Below are 11,894 nucleotides of genomic sequence, written 5' to 3' on the forward strand. Positions count from 1 at the left end.
ATCCCTCAGCCATATCAAATGCAAACCAGTAATGACCTCTAACAATGTGGAACTTAACAGCCCAGTGTCTCTGAGCCAGGAGTGGCTTAAGCCAGATGTGCATGCAAAATAGAGCTGGTAAAATACCGAATAATACCTCTTGTTAAACATGTTTTTCCAAGACCTCCAGCTATCTATTGCTCTTTTTTTTTTTTTTTTAGGCTTAGTGAGGTGAACTACCTTTCCCCCACAGACCTCCCTGCAAATTGCTTTTCAATAATCCTAACACAACCTGCTGGCAGCCGTATTCTACATAACAATGCAACTCGAAAATACATCACCTGCAATTATAACTCTAGCTTTGATGTAAGACCAATTTAAAGATAGGGAATCTGGGTCTAATTAAGGCAGCTCAAGCTCAGACTGATAAGGGCCACCTTCATTACAGCTCAAGTGAGCTGAAAGCAGCTCTAAAGAGTCAGGAATCGGCTGGGAATATTTTCAAGGCATTTCAAACCACACTGCATTGTAAAACAGGATTCTGGTCCCTGCATCTACTTCTATGGACTCACTAGCGGAGTTATTTCTTCTCTTGGTCTACCCATGCAAAACATTTTATCAGCATTTGAAAGACACGGTGACAAAAAGAGGTCCTGTTCTGAAAGATGCTTATCATGCGTCAATCCAGTGACGTCAAGTCATCTCTACATAAAACACTCCAGTAGCGTCCTATTGCTCTTAGAATAAAATCTCATCTCCTTTTGTCCTGGCCCACAAGGATTTGCACAGCCTGGGCCCCATCTATAGGTCCAGCCTTGTCTCATCTCCTGCTCCCCTTGGTTACAGGATTCAGTCACTACATGGAACTATACTTGGCTTATGGTGCTGGTATTTGTGATTCCCTCTGCCTGGAATTTTGTTCTCTGCATAGTTGGCTCCTCTGCATTGTCTCAGACCCAATGTCACCTCCTGGAGAGCTCTTCTCTGACCACTCCATTCACAGCAGCCACACTCCTCTTTCATGTCACCCTGTTTCATTTTTTGGGTGTGATCTCTTTTGTTCATGTTTTAAATTTTGAATAGTTTCCTGGTACCTAGTAGAGCACCTAGTAATCACTCAATACAAAATTCTAGAAGGAATAAATTGACAAAAGACAAATGGCCTCTCCTTAATGCACCAATACAATATGCAAGGGTTTGCTGGGGGTGAGGGGGCTCAGATGCCTCGTAACATGCTAAGACTCCTTTTCCAAGGACAGAAATGAGTGTCCCCAGATTCTGCTTGGACACCTCTGGTGACATGTTGCCTTGTTGGCCACGGGAACCCATTTTCCACAAAGCTGATTTGAATCTCCATGAAAAAAACTCCAGGTTAGACATTACTCAGAAGCATTCATTGCAATGTTGACTTCCCCACACCATCCCTTCCTGACAATGAGCAGGATACAAAAAGTTCATTTTGGCTTCTGGCCCCCTCCACATAAAGGGCTTCCTGGCCAGATTTAGAGTAATATTAACGAATATGAGGCTAGTGATGATATTCAACGTTTACTGAGTACATGGCATGTGCTGCATCCCGACAGGGATGCTTCTGCAAAGCCGCTGGCATACAATTAATTTGCAGGCATGAGGCTGCTGGGTGCCCTTCCCCACCAGCCATGGGCACACTAATGAACTAAGTCTGTGCCTCAGCTTTGGCCTTGACCACAGCAGCGCTGGCCCAGCCAGAGCAGAGGCCATGATTACCAAGGGCCAGCTGGGCCCGAGCTCGGCCGGGGAGCCTCCGCACAGTGTGGCTGCCCTGCCGGCGTGCTGTGTAAATGATTTCACACTTCGGTGGCTGAATCAATTGGGTGTTTCTCTGCTTAAGAATTGCTGGGATAAAATGTTTCCTTCCCTATAGTCAGGGCATGTTCTTGGCCCTTCAGGGGGCCTTTGTAAAGGGCTGGTTTTGTATTTAAGAGTAAAGCGTCGCTATCAAGAATTTTTAATATATTCTCCAGCAATTGAGAGGCGACACTTGCCTTGGAACCCCCTGGCAGAGATGCCTCTGAAGGGATTTAGAAGCATCCTGGGAGGGAGGAAGGTCGTGTTGCCAGCTCTTGGCTGAGGACAGGCAACTCCGGGATGGGGAGTGATGTCAGAGGAGGGGAGAGAGGGGAGATGTTCAGAAGAAAAGGAGGAGGGCAGAACAGGTGAGGATACAGCCCCGCATGGAGCTTATGGAGCCGCCCCTGGAAAAGGAAGCCAGGCTGGTGAAGACTGAGTGGTCAACTGTGCAGAAGGCCTCTGGGATGCATTTGGTCAATGTAGGGGGCAGGGATGGTGCTTCTTGTATTCTCGTTTGGCATCTGAGTACCCTCAGAATTCTCATCTGCCTTAGAAAACCGACTTTGCAGAACCTGACACAAGGACATGTTATGGACCCCAGGGGGAGGCCAGAATTTCTACATAGTGGGAACAGGCTTGGTTAGACTTTTGTTGTTGGGGGAGGGTGTGGGGGAAGGAGGTGACTCATCGATTTTATCCAGCACATATGTTGGAGGTGGGGACAGGGAGGCTGGATGGAGCCTTGGGTTCACCAGGCCACCAGAACAAGTTCTGCACTGGAACATCTTCATGGCCCTCCATGGGAAGGGACCAAGGGGGCCATTTATGTAAGGCTGTTCCCTTGTGGTGAGGGAAGAGGGCAGATGAAGGAGCGAGAGATCTGGAGAAATCTCTTGTGGGAACTTCCATCTTGAAAATTCCTAAAGTTCCTCCAGGGAACTCAGAGGCTAATCTACCTGTGTGTAGGTGGAAAAATCAGTTCCAGCAACTAGCTGGTCAATTAATGGGGAAGGCCCAGGCCCCAGTCAAAATACTTGTTTTCCTGAAGAATCTAATCTATTTAGTCAAAGTGATTGATTCTCTTTCCAGCGGACCATGGATAGCAGTATCCTAGTCCTGTGTGAGTCTCTGTTTCCACAAACCTCCCAGCTGTTGTCTATAGGGGAAGCAGGTATTTCTCCCCTATTGAAAGCAACAGCAGATACCTGTTTTTAAGAGTAAAATATACAATAGAGAGGGATAAAGCTGGTCAGGATGCCAGGACCCACCTCTGCTCCTCAGACTCCCTCAAAGCCAGGAAAGAAGCTTCTGGAAGCACCCCAGGAAGCACCTCAGACTCTCCCAAGGCCAGGAAAGAAGCCTCTGCAAGCTCAGCACAGTTGACTCTGATGACAGGCCTCACACAGCAATCTAAACCTAAAATAACATCTGTCTTCTTACGGTCAATCATTGAATTGACTGTAATCTTTATTAAGAGAAAAACGACCATTTCATATTTCAATAGAGTTTTTTAAGAAGAAAACATAACTGAGAAGTTTGAAAAGATGATAAAATCTAATGAAAAGGCAAAAAGATTCAACTACTCATGAAGAATTTTCCACATGACCCAGTCAGGCACATGGATGAAAAATGAGCATCGAATAACATACAGATGAATCATTACAGGCAAATGAATAAGAGGGGAAGGTAAAGACATCCATATCCCAAAAAAGATGCCAGATACTGTGTTGTCATCACCAGGAAGGGGTTGGACCTATCCCTACCAATTAAACAAATGGGACAACTATCTGTGTGGCCAAATCCTGCCTCTCCAAAGATTCAGACAATTAGAGCTGCAAAGTGCATTTCCCTAAATGGGGTAGTGGGCTTGGTTCTAGAGGCTTCTTGTAACATTGTAATCTGCCAGCACTATCTGACTCCCAGGTAGCATGGCTAGGCAGAATAATCAGCCAGGGTTATTCTCCCTAGCAGTCGCCAGGCAGGGTGGGGGACGGGGAGGAGGTGGCCTCAGACAGTATTGACATTGCCTTCGGTGCATTGGAAAATCTCTTCAAGATTTCTAATGCCTTCTCCCCAAAGATTGTTAGCTGAGTCTTCAGGTATATTCAATATTTTCAACTTACGAGAGAGAGCACCAAGTCGATGCCATTGTCCCAGCATCTTTTCATATGGAAGCCTTTCAAATACATAACCACATTATAAATGATCCCACCCCAGCCAGGGGGCCTTTCCACAGCATGAAGAACAGAGCCCGTAAAGTCTACTTGACATTCAAAACCTGCGTTGACCACCCATGGACTGCATAGGCCTCAGTCTGCCTTGGGGAGGGCATACGGTGCTGAGAGGGGCACACAGCACAGCTTTTGTTAGAACCCGGTGGCGTCTTCCAGAGAAGAGGGGGGCCACTCCCAAAGAGCCCACAGCACTCATGCTGAAGACTGAGGCAGAGAGGCTGGAGGCCTGGTGTCATGGAGCCCCCAGCTCCACACTGCACAGAAGCACTACTGTATTTGGTGACTTGAGCACTAGCTGTTCAGTGAGGACCGGAGAACACCTGTCAGCCACCTGTCCTAACTGTCACGGTGTGACTACTGCTCTGCCCTGAACTCCCTGGCTGGTGCACATGTCTGGGCCTCGGTTTCTTCGTGTCAGATATATTTAGGTTAAATGGTTTTTAGGATGATCCAAGCATTTCTCTTCCAGGAGATTGTACCAGTTTCCTAGAGCTACAGTAACAAATTACCACAAATTAGGTGGCTTGAAACAACAGCACTGTACCCTCTCCCAGTTCTGGAAGTTAGATGCCTGCAGCCAGGGTGTGGGTAGGGCAGCTTCCCTCAAATACTCTTGGGAAGGATTTTTCCCTGCTGCTTCCGGGATTCCGGTGGTTGCCGGAAATCCTTGGCCTTCCTGGGCTCGTAGATGCATCACTCCAATCTCTGCCTGTTACCTTCACATGGCCATCCTCCCTGTGTGTCTCTGTCTTTGTCCAAATTTTCCTCTTCTCATAAGGACACCAGTCATTTGATTAGTGCCACCTCAATCCAGTATGCCCTCATCTTAACTTGATTTTACCTGCAAAGATCCTATGTCCAAATAAGGTCACATTCAGAAGTGTCAGTGGTTAAGACTTGACATATATTTCGAGAGGATATGATTCAACCCAGTACAGAGACTGTACATTTTCCTTCTATTACATTGAATTGAGAATTTGGCATTTGTGTTGGCTTCAAGGTGATCACAGGGAATGCTAAGCACACATGCTTTGTCTTGTAGGCCAAGGAAGAAGTTAAGCCACCTCTGCAGAGACTGAGGACGTCTATGTTCAGTATCCTAGAGGATGACTTTGGACAAAACTTCCCCTCGCCGCCTTTCTGAAATCTTCAGCCCTCTCCTTTACCAGATGATGGAGTAGAGGGGCTGAGAAGCGGCTGGAGTTTGCACAGCTGTGATGGGAGAGGCAGCATCACCTAGTGACTCAGGGCACTCTGCTTTCAAATCCTGGCTTTGACTTCCTCCTAGTAGCCATGTGAACTTGAGCATGTCCCTTCATCCTGTAAAACTGGGGATGATGAAGACAAAATAGTACTTGCTTCACAGGGTTATACCAAGGATTAAATGGTTCACAAATAATAAATGTGGTTATTGCTGTGCCTGGAACTCAGGGCTGGATAAAGTTCAGTCATGGTCATTGGTAGGCCTCTGTCTGAGAGGGCACCTTGTTGGATCTGGGAGTGTGGGTGAGTAGATTTCTACAAGGTTGCAAAGTTGAATTTAATGTTAGACCAAAGACATGTCTAAGAGATTGTGTGGGTTCTGCTACCCTAAGAATGACATTAAATGAGCACCTACCATGTGTCAAGCTAGTGCTAAGTGCTTTACATTCCACATCTTGCACACAATTAACCTAAAAGGTGGGGCCTATTTTATGCCCATTGCACAGATGAGGCAACTGAAGTCTAGAGCACTTCAGTGTCTTTCCCAGGTCACACAGCTGACTCTGTAGCCCTAGGCTTTCAACCCAGGTAAAACTAACAACCTCTAAGTTCTCCTGACCTTAGATTCCCACCCTAGGATCCTCTGATGGGGAAGAACTGGGACTGGAATGGAAAAATCTTGCCTTAAGCCTTGGAAGGTAAGCCAACCATGCATGTACAAAGCACAGAATCCCGGGGCTGGAAGTAGTGGCTCATGCCTGTAATCTCAACACTTAGGGAGCCCAAGGCGGGAGGATTATGAGGTCAAGAGATCAAGACCATCTTCTACTAAAAATACAAAAAGCTGGACGTGGTGGCAGGCACCTGTAATCCTAGCTACTCAGGAGGCTGAGGCAGGACAATTTCTCGAACCCGAAAGGTGGAGGTTGCAGTGAGCTGAAATCATGCCAGTGCACTCCAGCCTGGCGACAGAGCTAGACTCCATCTCAAAAAAAGCACAGAATCCCTAATAGGACCCAGGCTGACGTGCACACCTGAAACAGAAGGACTAGCCCAGGGCCTGGGTAGCTCTGCTCACACCCGGAAGCAGCTTGCTTTCCAGCCCCAGGTTCATGAGCTCCACTCCCCGTTTCCTCTTTTCCACTCTTTCAGCCAGAGAGGAGCCACAGTTACTCCCAGATCCTCCTCACATTGCAGCTTAGGAGCTCCTAGCAGCAAACAAATACGAACACACACAAATTAGAGTGACAGCTCCCATCCTGGACGCTAGATTACCCTCCACCCTTTTTCAGGCAGAAATATGCAGGGGTATAAGCTAAGCTCCCAGGGTCACAGATGGCCATTGGGTAATTCCGGGCCTCATGCCTTGCTTCTCCCTGCTCCCAGCTCTGTGCACAAACTTTGGCAGAGTTGAGGCTAATGGCTTGTCAATGGCACTGGGAGATTATTTAGGTAGAAGGTGTGAGGGAGGGGGCCACCAACCTTCAGCCTCACCCCAAACCCAGAGACATCATCACTGCTGGCTGCCACCCTCCCTGGCCCACCATGCTGGGACATCGTTTTCCTTCCTGCCTGGCTAAAGGCTTTGACCCTAGCCCACTCTAATGTTCAGGGTTTTGTGAGGCAGGAGGTTCATTACCAGGGCAGCAGGGAGAAACACCTAGTCCATCAAGAGATTGGGATTCTGCCCAAGATGTTGACTGTTTTCCTAATGATGGAGCAAGTTACCAATCAATCATTCCTAGGCATCAGTTTCTTCATCTGTTAAATGGGTATAATACGACCCTCATGTATGAGAAGTGAAAGAATGTCCCAAAAGCACTCAGCTTGGAGCTTGCCACATGCAATAGATGTTGCTTACATCATCATCTTCATCATCTTCATCATCATCATCATAAGAGGAATGCTCACGAATTTGGAAAGGGTGATTAGCTGCAATATAGGCAGGGGAGTGGAAAACAGGGCTGGTCCAGTGGTTCATAGGAGAAGGATGGTAACCCTGACTTTCATTTTCCTGGTCTGGGCTTTGTGGGAATGGGGAGGAAGTGGCAGAACAAGTAATATGAGAAAGGAAGTCTGGAAGATGGGTGTTACAGAGAAAAGAAGAGAAACCAGACTTCTCCAAGGCCTGGCTAGTGCCAGAGTCTGAGCTGGAAACATAAGATGCTGTTTCATCTTCCCCAGAGCCCAGCCAGGCAGGTAAGGATTCTCTCATTTTGCAGAAGGGAAACTGAAGGTTAGCAATCATAAGAGACATGCCCCAAGTCCCTTGGCTGGGTAGAAGACTATGTTGAGATCTGAACCCAGCTCTGGCTGACCTTGTCAATGTGAACAGCAGTTTCACATCACTGTTGGAGAGAAAAGCCTCCTCCTAGACATAAGCATCAACAAAGGCCAAAGCTGGAATGTGCCTTGATCCATAAGTCCAGTACACCTTTTGTAGATGAAGGAAACCAGGCTCAGAGAGGTTAAGTAACTGGTCCAAAGACACACAGTGACATGGTGATGAGATGAGAACCAGAGCCCAGAGCTACAACATTGTGCCAGGTCTCTGAATGCTCCAAGAATGGTCTCCAAATGCTCACAGCTCAGAATATAGAACTGTATTTGAAAGGAAGGAAAAGAGACATTTTGAATGTGCAGATAGAAAGTTCCAGGAGTCTCTTGGTGAGGAGTTTGGGTGAGCCCATGTCGTTTCCTGCTCCTTTTTCCTTCTCACACCAGGGGGCTTCGCCCTCCTGCAGAGCCCCTTCCTCCCTCTGCCATCTGAGGATTTCACAGCTGACTCTGACAATGAATACTATTTCCTCATCTCAGCCTTTCTGAGGAGAAAGGATCAAACACTGCACTTTCAGGATTCGTGAACTATTGTTGGAAGGGTAATAGACCCCTGAAAACGTAATTTTCAAGAAACTTTTGGGTCTTGAAAATATACGTTGTGTCAAGAGGCTGCATCATTTGAAAGAACATTCTTGCCGATCTTGAAAGGATTTTCGTAGCTGTTGTTGAGAGCTGTACCCAACAAAAGGGGCTAGGTTAAATGTTCCTTATTAAGCTAACCTAGGATCACAGCTGTTCAGGTGCCTTCAACTCGAATCATTCCTATCACGATGACAGTAATATTATTCACAACAGTAACAGTTTATTGAATGTTTATCTCTGTGTCAGGTACTGTGCTGAACATATTACATGAGCTAATCTCACTCTCACAACACCCTCCACACACGTCCCTGTGACGTAGGTAGTCTAGTTAATATGACCATTTTACAAGTGAGAAAATTGAGGATCAGAGAGGTCAAGTCACTTGCCCAAGGACACACAGATGTTTAGAAGCCAGGTTTTAAACCCGGGACATATACCTTCAAGCCTTAATCCTGAAGCCATTGATTAAAGAGACATCAGATGAAGACACACCCACCTGTCTTCCTATCTCTCACCAGCCATTTCTTTAACCAGGAATGCCCAATTTCTCCACTCTTACCTGTGAGCTTGGGCCTATTACAAGGCCTTCATATATCCAGTCAACAAACCTCCCCACATACTGACTGTTATGGTCTGAACATGTGTGCTCCCACCAAAATTCTATTTTGAAACTTAATCTCCAATGTGGTATTAAGATGAGGCCTCTTAATAAGCCCAGATGAATGAGATCAGTGCCCTTATAAAAAAGGTCTGAGGCCGGGCACAGTGGCTCACCCCTGTAATCCCAGCACTTTGGGAGGCTGAGGCAGGTAGATCACAAGGTCAGGAGTTCAAGACCAGCCTGGCCAAGATAGTGAGAACCCCATCTTTACTAAAAATAAAAAAATAGCTGGACATGGTGGCAGGCACCTGTAATCCCAGCTACTTGGGAGGTTGAGGCAGAGAATTTCTTGAGCCCAGGAGGTGGAGGTTGCAGTGAGCCAACATGGTGCCACTGCACTCCAGCCTTGGTGACAGAGCGAGACTCTATCTCAAAAAAAGAAAAAATAGAAGGCTGAGGGCACTTCTTCACCTCTCTCCCTTCCCCCACCTGAGGATGCAGCAAGAAGGCCCATCTAGGAGAAGGAGGGTCCATACCAGATACTGAATCTGCCAGCACCTTGATCTTGGACTTCCCAGCCCCCAGAACTGTGAACAATACATTTCTATTGTTTTTCAATTGCCCACTCTAAGGTATTTTTGCTATAGCAGCCCAGACAGACAAAGACACTGATTGTCTAACTAGGAGACAGGCGCTATCCTGTGCTCTGGAGATCAAAGGGTGAAGAAGGTGATGTTCCGCTTTCAAGGTCCCATTGTCTACTGGGTGAGGCAGGCCATAAATGGGGACATGAGGCCCCAAGTGATAACAGAACAAAGGGTGGAGGGGATAGAGCTAGGAGCAGCCAACCCTGCAAAGAATGTGGCACTGAAGCTCAATCTCTAGGAAATTTCAAGGATGAAGGGGAGCTTGCCCGACACAGAGGAGGCCCAGGGGCCATATTATGCTGAAGGCACAGCATGGACGACAGCACAGAGGCATGAAAGGGCCGGGCAGGGCTGAGATCAGTGAGAAGAACGGCCTGGATTCCAGGCGTCATCCTGACCTCGCTGGAGCATTCAGCGCTCGCTGCCCTGACGGCTGTCCTGAATTCTCACTTCCTTCTGTATGTTCCTAATCCCCTTCTTTGATTCCTGGGGCTCTCTATTTCTGCTGGATTTGGCTGTGTTTGTCTGCTTTGCTGTTGCCCACTCACCAAGTTTCTGATTCACAGCATCTCTGACTTTTATACTAACGGGTCCTAAATTTTTGGAGGGCCAAAATGATTTCTAAATTTAGGATCCTTAGGATCCCTGCTTCCCAGAACTGTGCCGGGAAACATAATAGGTGCTTTAAAAATCATGGTGGTGAAGAAATTCTATCCTGGTTTCTGTTTGCTCCTCTGAGGACGGTGCCCAAGTCCGGGGCACACTCTGGGCCACTCACCAGGTGAAGGGCTTCAGAGCCCTGCCTCCTGAGCCAGCTGCCAGAAGGGCACTTCCTGCTGCTCTCCCTCTTCTTCCCTGGCCTCCTATCCTTGGCCTTCCAGGTACCTGTCCCTGAGCCCAGCCTCCTGAGCCAAGTTTTCTGGATGCGGAGGGAAGGTCTCTGTAACCATCCATTGTCCATGGTGGGCTTTGTGGAGGGGGTCCAGAACCCCTTGACATATGCCATGTTTTGGCATGAGTGCATCTGTGTGTTTTTAGGGAAGTAATTCAATACAGGGTTTAAAGAATCAGGCTCAGAAGCAAGGACACCTGAGTTCAAACCTGACTTTACTACTTAGTAAGTGGTATGGGTTGATTGTGTCCTCCAAAAAGATACGGTGAAGTCCTAGCCCCCAATACCACAGAATGTGGCCTTATGTGGAAATTGGGTCCTTGCAGGTGTTATTAGTTAAAATGAGGTCATTAGAGTCAGGCCCTAGCCCAGCATGACAGGCGTCCTTATTAAAAAAAAAGAGGAAGAAGAGACAGACAGACAGAGAAAGATGTAACCACAGAGGCAGATGCTGGAGTTACTCAGCTGCAAGCCAAAGACTGCCAAGCATGGCCAGCAACACCAAGGTGTGGGACAGACTCTAACTTAGAACCTTTAAAAGAGCATAGTCCTGCCCACACTTTGAGCTCTAGTTCAGATCCAGCCCCAGGAACTGTGAAAGAATAAATTTCTGTTGTTTCAGGGTACCCAGTTAGACTTCCCTGTGGCAACCCTGGAAAACAAACGCCCAAAGTATAGCTGTGGCCAAGTTACTTAACTTTCTATGCCTCAGTATTTGCATTTGGTGAGAATAAATAGTATCTGCCTTCAAGGCTTGTTCAGAGATTAAATAATCCATGGAAGCATTCAGCATAGGGCCTGGCACAGGGTCAGTACTCCATAAAAGTTGCCATCATTCCTACTTACATGTTCATTTTCGTAGGAAGAGGGATCATAGATTTTATTTGATTCTCAAATGGATCACGTCACAAAAAGAGGGTTAAGAAGCATAGCCCTAGGTCTTTCTGTCTACAGGAAACTGCAGCCAGAGATGGGCAAAAGGCCACCCCTGCCAAACAGAGCCTTGTGGAACTCCACCTTCCTCCAGCACTCCCAATCCTCTGATTGTGTGCAAGGTCCTGCTTTGCCACAGACGAAAGATGCTGGAATTCTCTGATCACCTCCTCTGCCCTGGAGTTGCACAAGATACTCATGATTCACAAATATGGCCTCATTGCATACTTATCACCATTCCAAGAAAAATCATCTCCATTTTGTAGATAAAGAAATAACATGATCAGTCATTCTTGCTCCCTCCTGCTAGAGATATCCGTCACCCACCCTGCCTGGGACATGTCTCAGAGGCCATGAAACTTCACAGATTTGACCAAGTGAATGGGTAGACTTGGGGATCCCAGAACCAAAAAATCATGGGACAAGTCCTCAACAAACATCACGGCTTGGCCACAGAGAGGTGCTAACTTGGTGTTAAACAGGAAGCCAAAATTGTTTAGGAGACAAAAGTGGAATGAAATCATCCTCTGGCTTTTCATGTGATAATGGAAAATTACATCACGATCCACCAAGTTACAGACTGTTACTGCTGTTTCTCCCTATGCCTGCAGACTTCTCCATTTCCACTCCAGCCACTCAGCGGATGATGCTAA

This window comes from Aotus nancymaae, unplaced genomic scaffold, assembly GCF_030222135.1.
Source record: "Aotus nancymaae isolate 86718 unplaced genomic scaffold, 86718_ANA_hifiasm-v0.15.2.pri h1tg000010l, whole genome shotgun sequence".
Classification (NCBI taxonomy): Eukaryota; Metazoa; Chordata; class Mammalia; order Primates; family Aotidae; genus Aotus; species Aotus nancymaae.